At 35.5% G+C, this 17024-nt stretch overlaps 1 non-coding gene across 1 annotated transcript; it reads left to right on the plus strand.

The window, feature by feature from the left end:
- Window positions 1–1864: 1864 nt before the first annotated feature.
- Window positions 1865–1971, plus strand: LOC132315246 (small nucleolar RNA R71). The gene has a single exon (XR_009483606.1). It is a non-coding gene; the product is annotated as a small nucleolar RNA R71 (small nucleolar RNA).
- The last annotated feature ends 15053 nt before the right edge of the window (window positions 1972–17024 follow it).

Here is a 17024-nt window from a genome sequence, read left to right on the forward strand (position 1 = left end):
CTATGGTTTCATCCAAGATATCTACTAAGAAACACTCATCTTCATCTGTGGGATGTTGACTTGCATTGAATACATTAAGCTTAACCATCATGTTACCAAAAGAGATGTCCATAATGCCGGATCTACAATTAATGGTGGCATTGGCAGTGGCAAGGAATGTCCTTCCTAGGATAACTGGAATGTGATTAGTGAGATTAGGGACTGGCTCAGTATCTAGTACCACAAAATCAACCGGGAAATAAAATTTATCAACCTTAATTAGAATGTCCTCAACAATTCCCCTTGGTTTTTTAATTGATCTATCGGCTAGTTGGATGACTACCGATGTTGGCTTCAAGTCCCCTAATCCTAATTGTAAGTAAACAGAGTATGGAATGAGATTGATACTTGCACCTAAATCAAGGAGAGCTCTACGAACCTCTTGGTTTCCAATAACACAAGAAATATTCGAAGCACCCGGATCCTTGAACTTAGGAGGAGTGTTAGAAAGAATGATGGAACTCACTTGTTCTGTTAAAAGCACTTTCTTAAGGTCCCTTCCCTTGCTCTTCCTCTTTTGTGTGCACAAGTCCTTTAAGAACTTTGCATATGGTGGAATTTGCCTAATTGCATCTAGAAGAGGAAGATTGATTTTCACTTGTTTAAACACTTCCATCATATCATGAATTTTTCCTTCTTGTCTCCCAAATGATGAAGTCTCTCTCAAAGCTTGAGGAAATGGAGCTTTTGGCTCATAAGGCTTCTCTAATTGGGGAGATGATGATGAAGATGATGGAATGTCCTTTTTGGAACCACTAGCATCCAAGGAAATTGGAATAGAATTTGGAATGGGATGGATGCAACCAATTGGTTGTGCCAATTCATTATCCTCCTTAGGTACCTCTACCTTATTATCCACTTTCCTACCATTCCTTAAGGTAGTAATTGCTTGAACTTGCTCATTTCCAGAAAATTCTGATGAAGGACTTGCTTGCGCCATAAATTGCCCTTTAGGATTGGTCTCAGTTTGACTAGGCAACTTACCTTTCTCTCTCACATTTAAAGAATTAGCTAATTGCCCAATTTGAGCTTCAAGCTTTGCAATTGATTGAGAGTGAGAATGAAACATTTGATTATCTTTTTGAAGATTACCTAAGCTTGCAAGACTTTGTCTTCAAAAGCGAAACTTTTAGGAGGCGCTTGATTTGGATTAGAGTAAGATTGAGAATTTGATGCTTGAGGTTGAGAATAGGATTGAGAATTCTGAGGATAAAATGAAGGACGGTAACCTTGAGAATTCTGATTTTGATTTTGGAGATGTGGGGGAACATACTTTGCTTGGTAACCTTAAGTTTGAGGAGGGTTTGCACCGTCTCCTTGATTTCTCCATGCAAAGTTGGGATGATTTTTCCACCCCGGATTGTAAGTATTGGAATAAGGGTTGTTCCCTTGATGAATGAAAGCTGCATTTGCTTGTTCTTGAGACTCACTAGGTATAATTTGTCCAAGAGGGCAATTTAAAGTATGGTGAGTGTAACTAGAACAAGTCATGCACATTTCATTGGAATGGTGAGGATATGATTGAGTTGCCGGACCTTGATTCAAAAGGAATGTATCAAACCTTTGAGTAAGATTTTTGACCTCTGTGGCAATTTCCATGGAAGAGTCTATTTGATTTATAGCTTTCTTTCCTCCCATATGTGCTAGGTGACTACCCCTAGAAGATGAAGATCTATGCATTGAGTTTTCACTCATTTTTTCAAAAAGTTGCCAAATTTCATCTTCATTTCTTTCAATGTAGCTTCCGCCACAAAAAGCATCAACAATGCCCTTATTGGCATCGGATAAACTTGAAAAGAAACATTGAACTAATTGCCACTTAGGAATGTCATGATGTGGACACTTCCGTAGCAAGTCATTCAAACGTTCCCATGCTTCATGAAGGGGTTCTCCTTCTTGTTGTTTAAATTCACGAATGGAAGTTCTCATGGCATCAGTTCGACTTGCGGGGTAATACTTCTTTAAGAACTCTTGTTGCAATTGTGCCCAAGAGGTAATTGTATTCGGCCGTAAGTTATTGAACCAATATTTAGCTTTATCCCGAAGAGTGAAAGGGAAAAGCTTCATTTTTAGGACTTCTTTCGGAACATCCGTGATTTTCACGGTGGAGCAGACTTCCAAAAACTCATCTAAATGTTTATAAGGCTCTTCATTGCTCAACCCATAGAAAAGGGGGCACATGTTAATGGTGGAAGCTTTAATCTCATAATGATGAGCACGGAAATTTGGCAATTGAATGCAAGTGGGTGCATTATATTAATTTGGAGTGTAACGATCCCTAAGGACCATTGGAGGATTGAGAGGATTGAGAGGAGGATATGGCATTTGACCTTGTTGATGATATGTCATTTGACCTTGTTGAGGGTATGCCATTTGAACATATTGTTGTTGTTGCTCACCAATTGGGGGAACAACATTTGGCCTTGGCATCCCTAGATTAGGTTATTGCACCGCATGATTAACTGGTTGTGGCATTCCCAAGGGTGGATGCACACCTTGAGGATCCACAATATGAACTTGTGGTGGGTGGTGCACACCATTATGATCCACATGACCAAGATCTACAATGGGATCTTCAATTGGATCTTCCATTAAAGGTGATGGAAGATCAAAATTTGAAAGATTAAGATGACTATCCCTAGTACTACTTCTTAAACGCCGAAGAAAAATTTCGAGATTTTGATTTACAGGAGCAAGAGGACGATTAAGTGATCTACGACCATGCATGCACTAGAACAAGTCAACACACCAACATTTCAAAATTTTAACCTCCACATACGATATTCCCAAACTCCTCAATAATATCAATGCACTTAAAACAAATAAATGCCTCCACACGGGCCGATGCCTTCTACAAGAAGGTATACTTGGACTTAAAAATAAAACAATTCAATTTAAGCCTCCACTTGGGCTGTCCACAGCATGCAAATTGGTATACAATTAAAGTACTAAAATTAAAGAGAACTTACAGATGGTCCTTAAGCAACTTCAAATTTTTTTAATTGCTTCTAAGTCCAGCGTTTGCTCCACTTTGCTTCAAGTACCTAATTGACAAATCAAATAAAAAAAAATATTTAAATATTAAAATGACTTAAAAGTAGACAATCAACAAAGAACTAATGTTTAATTCAATTCTTCAAAACCGTTAGATCCCCGGCAACGGCGCCAAAACTATGGTGCGACCGAGCGTGTGCACAAAATAATACACAACACTTTAGGTTTAGAAATAATGTCAAGTGGGCACCATATTTTAAAATTTATAAAACCACTAAACACTTATACTATGGAGTATGAAGTGAGCAGGGATCGTCCCAAGAGATCTAAACAATTATAAGTTTTCCAGAATTGAATTCTACTTTAGTGCTTATGTGATTGCCAAAAGGGTTTTGTTTGTGATTAAAACTAATTTTAAACTAAATGATTGCAATAAAGAAATAGAGTTTAAGAGATTGGAAAGAGATTTAGGGTGTAGGATTCACCACTAAGCACATTCCCTAACTCACTCACTTTCAACTAATTGGGGAAATAATACTATGTAATCTATATGTGGCTAACAAGTGCAATGAAAAGTGTAAACCATCAATTTCAAGCATGAATCAACTACCTAATGACAATTAAACTAAGTATAGTGCAATTCAAAAAGAATACTCGGGAATGATTCGAGCTCAATATAAAACGTCAATCATAAGTCATTCTATGATTAGAAACGAACAAACTAACCCGCGATCATATTACAACACCATTGATTGAAATACATAGAATTATGTATATACAATACTTCCAACACTCCAATTACATCAACAAAGTAAGTTTCATTCTTAATTTACAAGGCCGTTTGAACAACTTTATTTACATTTCCAAAACTATACATATACAAGAAGGTGGCCTAATACAAAAGGAACAAAAAAAATGATCTTCTAACATCTCTCAAGCTTAAGGTGGATTATCGTCCACCGGTTCTTTCCCAAGACCTGAAAAATATATATATAGTAAGGTGAGCATAAAGCTCAACAGGTGACACTTAAGACACACATCTTGTGTCCTTATGAATCCATACAAGGAATAGGCCAATAGGAAATGGGGATCAGACAATGTCGGGAGGTAATACAACATTCTAACCAAACTCATATACAACCAATGCAATGTCATGAAATGTAGATGCATGCCAATGTCGCTCCCCTTTTTCATTTCTTAAAACCATAACTTTCAAACTGTTAATACAGCCCGCCCTTTGGTGACCCCGCCGCGACACGAGAGGAGGATTGGCTAGTGTCCCTGACCCTTGGTAACCCCGCAGCATCATTATGGGGCCCAGCTAGCTCAACCACGCTAAGACGACTCCCTAGTCCCCACTAGGCTATATTAACCTTCGGCCCGTTGGTACCCCCGCAGCGACCGGGTTTACATAAAACCATTTCATCAAAACACTTCCCCAAATCCCTTTTTCATTTCAAACTCATTCTTCCCGTTTCATGCCCAATGTAAGTGCATGAGTACATCAATACCATGAATTTAATCATCATTTCACATTCAACTCTGTTTAAGCAGCAAGACAAAATTTCGCAAGGATTTCTCAAGGGATTTTAACATACTCTTGTACAACAATGCATCTAGCACAACGAACATATATAAATCATTACATAAGCAAGAATTTCCACATAAAACATTTAAAACAAGTTCTCACATAACCACATACACGTGCTATAATTTCTTTAAACTACAACTAGCATAAGTAAGCATGTCTAGCATCAAATTAGAAGATGTAATTCACATAGGAGCAAGAAACTTGTGGATTAAGAGCCCCTACCTCAAATTTGCACAAAACCCTTGAAATGGGTATTGAATTTCGAAATCCAAGGAGCGCACCAAATCTGGAATTGTTCGTATGGATGCGTAGAGCTCGTAGTGGGCTTCGTTTTGCCTTAAACGGCACTCAAATCCGGCAAGAAATGAAGATGGAATCAAAGCTTAAAGTTTGATTAAAAAAAAAAAAAAAAAAAAAAAAAAAAAAAAAAAAAAAAAAAAAAAAGAAGAAGAAGAAGAAGAAGAAGAAGAAGAAGCAAAGCAAGAGATGAGAGAAAGGGGGGCTACGGGAGTGAGAGAGAGAAATGGAAAATAAGACCAAAAAAAATGTGGTCTCTAGCCCATGAAAATAATAGAGGTGGGTCCCACCACTACCTCTTTATTTTCTCTTTTCTTTTTCTTTAATTCTACACCTCATACACATATAAGTGCACCACTATACAATTATTACACAATTCAATTAAAATAAAATGCATCAAATGAAAATGGACCCAACTAAGATCCCGTACACAAGATGTGAAAAGACGAAAATGTCATTGCATCAACAAAATTCTGGAAAAATGAAAAATGGTGAATATCGGAACCGTCACAGTAATTTTTAAAATGTGAGGGGTACCAACTGTAATTACACCTAACCTCAGGGGAGGTAAGTAAAATTATCCCATAATAATATATATTGCAATCCTTTTGCATTTATTGATCCTCTAATTAGATTTCATTTCGTTGTAAATGAAATCTCAAATAAATCCGGGTAATATGACGTACTAGAATTATTTAATTTTTGTTTCCAAATAAAAATAATAATAAATATAATTATGTAAGACATAAAAAGAAAAATAGATAAAAAGATCAAAACGAATAATATATATATATTCTGTCAAATAAATGACACGTGGACTGATACTTTAGCTATGGTTTTTTTTTTTTTTGGATGATAAAACAAACACACACTTTTTTGCTCACGCCGGAACTTGAACCCCTTTCCTCTTCTTTGAAGATCGTTATATCATTGGGCCAAAGGCCCTTTGTTATTACTTCAGCTATGTTGACACACAACTATAATATCATATGTTGTGCGATTAATTGTAAATTTAAAGTAAATTAGAAAATTTTAGCGTGAAATTTAGTTTAAGAAGCTAATTAGGCATGCAGACACTAAAAAAATTACATAGTATCAAAAGTATAATTTTGAACCTACCATTAATTAAACTCACCATAAAATATGGATCATTTTAAATTATCCGATAATCCAAGACCCACTTTTAAAATGGGTCACAAAGATAATTAATTATGTGTAATTATTATTTACTATAATTATCACAAATTAATGAGATAAAGATTAAGGACGACTTATATTGCAATTCTATCCCATATGTAGAGGGGTGGCGTACGGGGAGAACAACAATTCTTGTGAGAGAATATTGAAACTTTGCCTTGACATCCTCCAGACGCCACATTCCTCTCAAGACTCGAGCCATAAAAGAGAAGAAAAATTAGAAGGTGTCATTTTTTTTTTTTCATAATTCATCAAGTTTAAAGAATCATCCAACAATATTATTTGAGATCAATAAAAGTCATTTGCAATCTTCATCAATTACAAATATTTAAAAAAGATTAAAGAGATCGATTTAATATCAAGCTCCAACGATACTTAGAATATGTCCAAACAAAAAATTGTTATGTTGCTAAAGTATAGTTGCATAATCAACAGGCCAGTAACTTAACGGTTAAAAATTAGGAATTCAAATCTCGATGGAGGCATGTGTATATAAATACCAACTAAGAAAAAAATATATATATAGCTGCATACGTGAAGCTATTATTATCTTTATATATTGGGGAAGGACAAACTGTCTATTGAGTGTAAAATTTGAAACGACTTAATTTTATTACTTAATTTCTTGAATGTTTTGAAATCTAAATTATATATATGTGTTGTGTGTGTGTGTGTGTGTTTTAACAGACACTCACTACATATACCATCAGTGATTAAAATTATATTTACCTTCTTTTCTTTTAAAATGAAATTACAAAAAAATCCCCAACCTCACAATACATAGTCACTACATTTTAAATGCCTTTATTACCCTTCTAGAATCTTCCTAATCAAATTCCTTTTCTTCTCTCACGTCCCCTTAACTCAATCGCATTCTCCACCAAATCAATGACCCAAACAGGTAGGTGTTACCAAGTTTATTACGTACATTAAAGAACTGCAATGGCACAAATGCAACGGTACTACCAGAGGAAACCAAAACTTTGACTAATTCAATAGTAAATTTATCAAAGTACAAATTTGATTGATTCAGTAAACCAATTTTTTTTTTTTTTAATGTCATGAAAGAAGAATGAGATGGGATAGGGAAGCTGGGGAAACCATTACAAAACCATGCCTTTGACGAAACCAGTACCTGGGAAGGTGGGAAACAAGAGACCAATATATCCGTGAACTGGGCAAAATGGCAGATCACCGAGTCACAGACCAAACCAACCCACCGGTTACATGGAATCAGAACAAGTTTTCCGGTCTTCTTCTCTAACTCCGGCTACAACTGCTGCCTGCGTTCCTTCCCCGGTCACCTTCTTCTTCCTCTTCCTTCCCTCTGGCCGTCCCTCTCTCTATTTCTCTGCCTCTCTTTGGGTTCAAGTAAAATCCTTTCCCACTCTAATGTGTGTGTGTATATATATATATGTATTGTTTTATATACTACTACTACCTAATAGAAGTAATAATAATAATACTAATAATCATAATAATATATGAACAATACTTAAGTGTTTAGTGACTATTTACACTATTTTTATTATTAATGTGAATTAATAATAAATAGGCATGCCATTTTTAATTACCAATTTTAATAGGCGGGTAAAGATGGTGATTTGATTAGCATCTATGATTTGATAATTAAAATAGAATCTGATATTATTCATAATATATACACAACATACATATACATAACTAGTAATGTTCAACTATACTCACTTTTACTCTTAATCATAGAATCTAATCCAATTGACATTATTTAGTTAGTTTTCTTATAATTATTTTTGAAAAGAAACTTATGTTTCCTATTAAAATTCAATACAATTAAAATGAAATGACAAAATTAGACATTTAACAAAAATTTAACAATTTCGTTACTCTTTTGTTGATTGAATTAGAATTAGGTAAGTAGATAAAAAATTCCTCTTCTTCTCACAAAGTAAGACTAGAGATTTTCTTCGAAGCAAATAAAAAATTACGAGTTTCTTATTCCAATAAGTAAAATTAGAGATTTTCTTCAAAGCCAACAAAAAAATTACAAGTTTCTTATAATTCCAATAAGTAAAACTAGAGATTTAATCATGTTTATATCCAATGAGAAGAAAATAATTTTTTTTTCGTAAAAAATTAGACGGTTTCTTGATTCTCATATTTGAGATGCACTGCAATTACGTTATCTACTCGTAGACGTGGCAAAATTAAAAGTGAAGCCCAATAGGTGCATAGAGAGAAGCTTCATTGCAAATATAATCAAAGTAATTTTTAATCTTAAGCATAACATCCGAATAAATCAAATTCTTTACACTTTAACCAGATTAGTGTTGTAAAGTATTATTTAAAAATCAGTATACTCTAAACAAAATTTGTTACTAGTAAATTTTCAATAAGAATCTGCAAATTAATTGGTTTGAAAGTGTAGCATTTTTATTGTAGTTTCAACAAATCAATAGCCTATTGCATTTTCAGGTCTTAGCTTCTTCCGATTGCTCATCTCTCCATCTCTTCTTCGCAATAATCATGAATTATCAGGAATCAATAGTCTACTGGGGAGTAACAAAATTGTTAAATTTTATTTTTAGGAAAGTATATTGTTAAATTTTTGTTAAATGTCTACTTTTGCCATTTCATTTTAATAGTATCTGTTGATCTATATGCTTATCATGTTTGCTCATTTAATGTAAAATTAATTTTATTGGGCATCTCATTCTTATCTTAAGTACTATTGGGTATTATTTTAGTTATATTTATATGTCATTATCAGGTGTGCACTAATAATTATTTTAATTTTTTTTTTAGTCCGTGTGCGTGTATGCAGATGTATTGCAAGGATAATCCAGTGTCTTCTCTGCCCATTAATACCGGCGACTTCAATATCCAGCATGTATAATGTTTACTAGTTGTGCTTCAACGAATTTTATCATATGATAAGGGTATATGGTCTGCTATCTAGAGTGATCCAACGTCCTCAAGTTGTCTGGTCAGCTTTTATTTGAAGTCAAGGGCTGTGATTAATTCATTGTTTGGATAGCTTTTGTGTGGCTATGCGAAGCTGGTGTTTTCTCTCTCTAACGGCTTCTTTGATCAGAGATATATATAGATCATAGGTGTGGTTGTGTAAAAGTGAGCACAAAAACTGGACAGAAAAATTTTCAGAGAGCTTGAAGATGAAGACACATTGTGAGCTCCAGAGAAAAATCAGAGTGACATAGCGGTGCGCAAGGAAGAATCAAGAAAGATTAAGTTGGTCTGTGCTTCACTGACAATCTGAGATAATCTGTGATGTTCATCTATTGAAGACCAAAGAGTGAGCCTAATTGCAGACTAATTTAGAGCAATCGTGAAGACCCATTTTGGCCGAAGTCCTGTTGAAGAACCCATCACCGGAGAGCTACAGCGACCACACCTGCGTGAAGACTTCATTACAGCGAGCCAAAATCTCTCTATCGGCGAGAAGACCTCATTCCGGAGATATTCATTCTCAGTCCAGCGAGCCCAAACAGCAGCATACCAGGCCGGCAAAAATCTCTAAGCTTGTATCCAAGCTCCGGTGCAGTTTCATCTTACAGAAATATTCCAAGCGAGCTTCAGTGCAGTTCCGTTCAAACAAACACCATCTCTGGTTGAAGCTTTGAAGTTGATAAGATCAAATCCAGTAGCGGTGTGCAATGCTTATCATGTAAGGGCTGTGAAATCTATATTTCAAGTCTTATGCTTATTTAACACTTATCTTGTAAAACTTGGGAGAACACCGTCATTTTATTGCTGAGTGATTTGGTGAGCACTTGGTTCAAGCATTGGGATGCTGTGAACAGGGGGAGTGCTTGAGTGATTGTTGTGAGATTGGTGAGTGGTCCTAGCACGAGGGTGTTGTGGACACGGGAGAGTGCAAGATTGACTTATATGTGAGGTTGGTGAGTGGAATTGAGTGTTGGTGTATTCTATTTCATTCACAGTGGATTATGAGGTGGGTTTCACAGCTCCGAGGACGTTTCTCTCACGCTGAGATTTTTTTTTTTTTAGGAAGGTACACGGGGGGTTTTATCTCGTATATCTGGTGTGAGACAATCTTAGCATTTTATTTGAGGTTCTATCACCATGCATTAAGATAAAAAGTTGCAGAAATCTTATAAGATACCAATTCACCCCCTCTTGGTATCTTCAGTATCCAATGGTAATAGAAAATTAAGTAAATTTTCTAAAATAATTAAAAGAAAGCTAATTAAATAATGTTCGTTGAATTAGACCTTACCACTAAGAATAAAAGTGAATATGATACTCCATACTCATGAGATAGCAGTTAAACACCACTATATATATATATATTATGTCATATATAAATAAAACCCTCTTACTTATATATAAATATATAAACATATTTAATATTTGTATATATATATACACATCAACATTTCCCCTCCGCAAATAAATCTAGGCATTGCTCAACTAGTCCAAACCCATTCATTTGGGTTATGCTACTTCTAAGCCCAATTCATACCTAATTAAATAAAAGAAGACAACTAATTAAATACATAAATTACACAATGTAGCAAATAATGGCAATTAATAAACATTAAATAATTTAAAGCAAGCTATTTATTTATTCATTTTTTTGTCAAGGAATTTAAAGCAAGCTAATTAACTAATTAACACATAATTCAATCAATTTAATTAAATCAATAAAATAACGTAAAATAACAAGCAATTCAAATAAAGAAAACAATTTAAATAATGCAGATAAATTAAATAAAATAAATCTTTAAAATATAGGGGTATTACAATTTGGATCTTTGTAGTGGCTCTTTCTTCTTTTGTTTTTTTTTCCCATGGGTAACACTTCTTGTGTTTGGGTCTCTACAGTTAAAATCCCTAACAGATATTTATAGATATAAAAGCTATGCGCATTGCGCTCCCACAATCCCTAACACCCTCTACGAACCTTACTTTTTGCTATAATTGAAGCTACCAGCTACGCGCATTGCGCTCCCACAATCCCTAACACCCTGTACGAACCCTACTTTTTGCTATAGTTGAAGCTACCAAGAACGTCGAGTTCGGGTTCAAGCACAAGGAGATGTACAAGGTCAACCTCGCCAGCACCATCGATCCACCTTACAATAGGAGGTCATCGCCAGTGACGACCTTAGTGGTCATTAAAGGTTGCTGGAATAAAGACCTCACTTGTCCATACCTCAAATTCACTCACTTCACAGCGAATCAAGCTATCTTCTGTAACGACCCTCACCCGCCAACGGCACCTGTAGCTCATCCAGTATGGTAGCCTACCAGTACATCTTACACCCACCCACGGCACACCGGCCCAGAAGGTCGCCACAATCACCCCTCCTTTGGGGCCCAACATCCATGTTTGCCACACTTCTGGCTGGGTCAGGCTCTGATATCATTTGTAACGACCCACTCCACCACATGGTATGATATTGTCTACTTTAGGCCTGAGTGCGCACGGTTTTGCTCTTAAATTTTACCCCAAAAGGGCTCATACTAATTGGAGATAACACCACCACATATAAGCACTTCACCTTTCCTTTACCCAGGCGATGTAAGATTGTGCACCCGTAACTCGCCCAATGTGGTAACCTGCCAGTGCCTCACACCCGCCAACGGCACAACCGCCCACAAGGTCACCACAATCACCCTCTTTTGGGGCCCAACGTCCTCGTTAGCCACACTTCCGGCTAGGTCAGACTCTTATAGCATTTGTAACGACCCTCACCCTAGCCAGACACAATATTATCCGCTTTTGACTCTCCTAGACTAGAGACTTCCCAGTGGGTCACCCATCCTGGTACTACTCCAGGTTAAACACGCTCAACTTCGGAGTTCTGGTGGGTTCACGGCCAACATGATTTTAAAGCGCGTTGTGTCTTATAAGGGTGTTGAATTTACATATAGCACTTACCCCATCCACACCAAGGCGATTTGGGATTATACACCTGTAACTCGTCCAGTATGGTAGCCTGCCAGTACATCTTACACCCGCCCAGAAGGTCGCCATAATTACCCCTCATTTGGGCCCAATGTCCCCGTTAGCCACACTTCCGGCTGGGTCAGTGTAACGACCCTAAAATGATACCAATAAAAAAAATAATAATAATTCGGCATAACCTCTGCTAAAAAGGGTTCTACAACAACCTGCTGAAATGTATAAAATAAAAAAAATAAATAAATAACACACACACACATAATGGCCTCTCTTGGACCTTCAAAACTAATTTAACTTGTCCCAACACACAATTCAAATAATATAAAACATTCCCAAAATAACAACATCAACAATCCCCTCAAAATAGCCTATCATCATCATCATCCCATTCATCCAGAACAAAGGAGCAAATGTCTTATACATAGTCCCATGCCACATACTAGAATTTTACTCCAATTACATCAACTTACTGTTCATGAAGCAAAATTACAATAACAAGAGTTCATAAGTTTCTATACCGAATATAACAAACTAAGGTTTTACAAAAAAAAAAAAAAAAAAAAAAAATGATGGGAGTTAGATACAAAAATAGCAAAATGATCCTCTAATCCAAATTAGGCATGTGGTGGAACGTCATCCGCCATTTCTTTCCCATATCCTGAAAAATGTTAAATAATAGGGTGAGCATAAAGTTCAGTAGGTAGTGCCTAAGACAAACCTCTTATGACCCCGTGAATCCAAACAATGAATATAAATATAAAAAACGGGACCATGCTATACTAGGAGAAAATATAACAAATTACAAGGCCAAAATGGAAAATGTGATGCTATAGAATGCTATGCCATGCTGTGTCTCTCCCAATTTTCAAAATCACTTTCATTCTCCACTTTTCAAATCGTTAACATAATCCGTCCCTCAGTGACTCCTCGGCGACACGAGAGAAGGATTGGCTACTGTCCCTGATTCTTGGTAACCCCGCGGCGTCATTTAGGGATTAGCTAACTCAACTACGCTAGGATGATTTCCCTAATTCCTTCTAGGTTATATTAACGCCACGGCCCTTCAGTAACTCCTCGGTGACCGAGTTTTCAAAAAAATTCTTTAATCAAAACTTTATCCCAAAACTTGTTTTTCATTCACTTTAAATCATTTTGCCCTTTTTCATGCCCAATGCTATGCATGAATAGCACATGCTTTGCCAATATTATGAAAATGAAGAATTTATACTACACAAATTAACATGCTTTCTTATAGTAATTTCCAACAAGTTAATAAACACCAAAGGCATGGAAATTTAACACTTAGACATGTTTTTCATACAAATCAACTAATACACATAATCATAAATTTCAAACACAACAATTACTTCATTTTAAAGGCAATCAACTCAAATTAAGCATGCTTGACAACAAATATTGAAGAAAAATTCACAAAGGAACAAAAAATTGAGAATTAGAAACCCCTATCTCACTTAAATTTAAAACCCCTAATTTTGTGCCCTAAATTTCCAAATTCAAAGTGCACCAAACAATGAATTGCTCTGATCAAATCGTAGGTCTCGACGCGCTCTCTAATTTGCCGCAAACGGCACCCAAAAATTCCAATTGGTAAGGGAGAAATCAAGGATTGAATTATTGCTTGAAAAAAAAAAAAGGTGAAAGAGAAAGGGCTTACGGGAAAGAGAGAATGTGAAGCCAACATTGCCTTTTGGCCACAATTCACATAAGTGGTGGGACCCACCACTCTAAATAAATATCTTTTTCTTTTATTTTCATTTTCTTTTTACACAACACAATTATATATATAACCACACACCACAAATACAATTATATACATATATATAATTAAAACATAACATTACAGTTAGGCTCTGATACTGATGAGCGTTGAAAAGTGCGTAATTAAACCTCTTAAGTTTAGGTATTCTAGGATCTTTATCTATCTTACTTTACCGTTTTAGATTGATTTCGTGTTATTTCCATTTTCAGGCACTTATCCCCAAAATAAGCTAACTCAGCCAAATAAGAGCTTAATTGAAGCAATTCTGAGATTAATCAAAGAAAGGAGCCAAATGGAAGCAAAAGGAAGAAAAATGTGGAATTCAGCATCTTCGATCAATCCAAGGTCAAGGTTAGATCGATCGAACATTCATCGATCTCAACATTTCAGAGATGGATCCAAGCCATGATATTCACATTCAGAGATCTCAAAAGTTCTATCGCTAGAACATCCTTGTCCTTATCCAAATGATTGATCTTATCCAGTTGTACCATCCCACCAACCACTTTTGTCCTTTTCCCAAAAATATCTCCGAAATATCTCAACTTTGTTTTTACCCAAAAAGGCGCCGCAAAGTGGATTGATCTAGCCTTAGTTCGATAAATCTCAGCCATGTTCGATCGATCCAAGTACAAGGTTCGATCGATCGAACTTCCTCCAGTGCGAAAAAGTTAAAATTCCTAGCTTATTAAAAGTTGTCCTTATCCAATCATTGGGGAATATTTTGTGCACGACCCCAGCTCATTTTGTGTGTCACTTGACCTACCTATATATAGAATATGATACACTTTTTGAGGGGAGGCCATCTATCATCATAGAATTACAAGAGAGGCTATTCTTAGAGAGGAAGCAAAGAAGGAGGAGGCTAGAGACACCATTGGAGACTCTTCATCAACCATAGAGCTTGCCTTTGAGGGTTGGAGGAGCACTACCATGAGTGGCTAGACATCCTCTTGGGGCTAGAGTTAGCTCCAAGTATGCTTTCTACTTCTTGATTTTGTATATTATTGAGCGATTTGTGTTGTAATACATGTTTTGACATTTTAATATATATAGATCTTGTTTATTCAATGATTTATATGGTTTAATGCTTCCAATTGATCATTTCATTCTTTCCATATGTCTATGTATGTTAGAACTGATGATTCATGTGCTTGTCTCTAGATTTTGTGTTATTGATGCATGTCTATGTATATTGATGCTATAGATCTAGAGATTGTCAAGACATAGTGCTTAATGGAATGCTATTGTAGTTTATTTGATGGTCCATGCTCATTGCTTGATGGATTGTGCCTCTCTTTTAGTTAATTAGTTTAATTTCATGTTAGCAGCTTAGTTGTAGTGTAGATGTAGTGTAGTTATAAAATGGGACGACAATCCATGCTTGTTATTTAATGTTCCATACTTTTGAATGCAAGTAGCATATATTTCTAACATTATGGCGTATTTGGATTGTGAGCTTAATGAAAGGATCAATGACTTACTAGATATATTGTGATTTTCACTTGTTACTTAGACAATATATACTTAATTGCTAGATATATTGTGTTTTTCACATGTTGCTTAGACAATATATACTTAATTGGTCATTCTTGCTAATTTAATCAACCAAATACACATACACATCAATATTGCAACACACATTACCCTCATTAGTCAGTTGTTAAGGGTGTAGAAAAGTATTGTTTGTTTGTAATCTCTAAACCCCAAGATCTCTCTCTCTCTTACTTACTCTTTATTGCATTATATTGTTGTACTTAGTTTCATTTGCTCTCTAGTTTAATCAACCAACCAACTACTTGTTTGATCACTCGACCTACTAACCCTAATAGTGATTCCACAACCAAATTCGACATCAATCCCTTGGGACGATCCCTACTCGCCCTAACTATATTTTTAGTGAAGGTAGTAGAGGCTTTTATAAATATAAAATTTGGCCCTCGCCTTAATGCACACTTTTAAGCTTGTGGTGCGGCAACACACCAGATACCATTTGTTACCCACTCCACCTCATGGTATGATATTGTTTACTTTGGACCTGAGCCCGCACGATTTTGCTCTTGAATTTTACCCCAAAAGGCCTCATACTAATTAGAGATAATACCATCACATATAAGCACTTCACCTTTCCCTTACTCAGGCGATGTGGAATCATGCACCTATAACTCACCCAATGTGGTGGCCTGCCAGTGCCTCGCACCTGCCCACGGCACACTAGCCCACAAGGTTGTCACAATTTTGAAGCATTGGCAATAGCGAAAAAGGTACATGTCATACACTTAAGTGGGTCTTCTTCCTCCACTCGTTTAGTACTGGTCATCCCTTTAATGCAGGCTTGTTCAGAACTAACTAATCATCTACACCAATTCCTTTACAATCTATATATCTCTATAGAATAATGATTGGGCAATTAAATATTAACCCCGAAATTTTCATCGAATCTGATTTGGATTAACCACGCAAATGTTGGGAATATTTTAATAAAAATATAGTTATGTTCTAATTAATAGTGATTTTATTCTGAACATTATATTATTTTATTTTATATATTTATTATGAATTATTATTTACTTTATTAGTGTGTTAAAACTTATATTTATTTGACCAGTAGCTGTTATAACTATAATGTTATATATATGGTCAATATGAGAAAAAGATAAGCAATCTAATTTTATATTTCTACATGAGTGTGTCTATATATTCTTCTATTCTCTTTTTAAAATATTTTGAGTATTATAGTTAATGAGTATATGTATATTTTTTAGGATTATATTTCATTAGTATATGGGCAACGAGACGTCGACATGGTTACCCGTTTTCCTTCAGACGTGCCTAGAGGAGACATCGCCTACAAGCTCTTGGGTTGTATCTTGGAGCCATTACTACCGCCAATACCCACACATGGGAAGGAAGTATCGACTTTAGGGCATTGCATTACATGCCTCTCAATCTCAAAGGCCTGTTTTCCTTACTGTTATCAAATTTAACTCTACTCTATTTATATATAATTATAATTATATTATTTACCTATTCAAGTTGATAATACTTATATCCTTATCAATTTTATGCTTCCATTCCATATTGAAAAGTAATGTTTCATTTCATATTGTGAGTTATGTATTTTCAAAATGTTAATAAATATAAATGAGAATTTTTATATTTCTGTAAAATCCCCAACAGTAGATTCTTTCCATTCT

This window comes from Cornus florida, unplaced genomic scaffold, assembly GCF_030987335.1.
Source record: "Cornus florida cultivar Cherokee Brave unplaced genomic scaffold, ASM3098733v1 CherokeeBrave_3.0.0_Hap2_Chr06, whole genome shotgun sequence".
NCBI lineage: Eukaryota > Viridiplantae > Streptophyta > Magnoliopsida > Cornales > Cornaceae > Cornus > Cornus florida.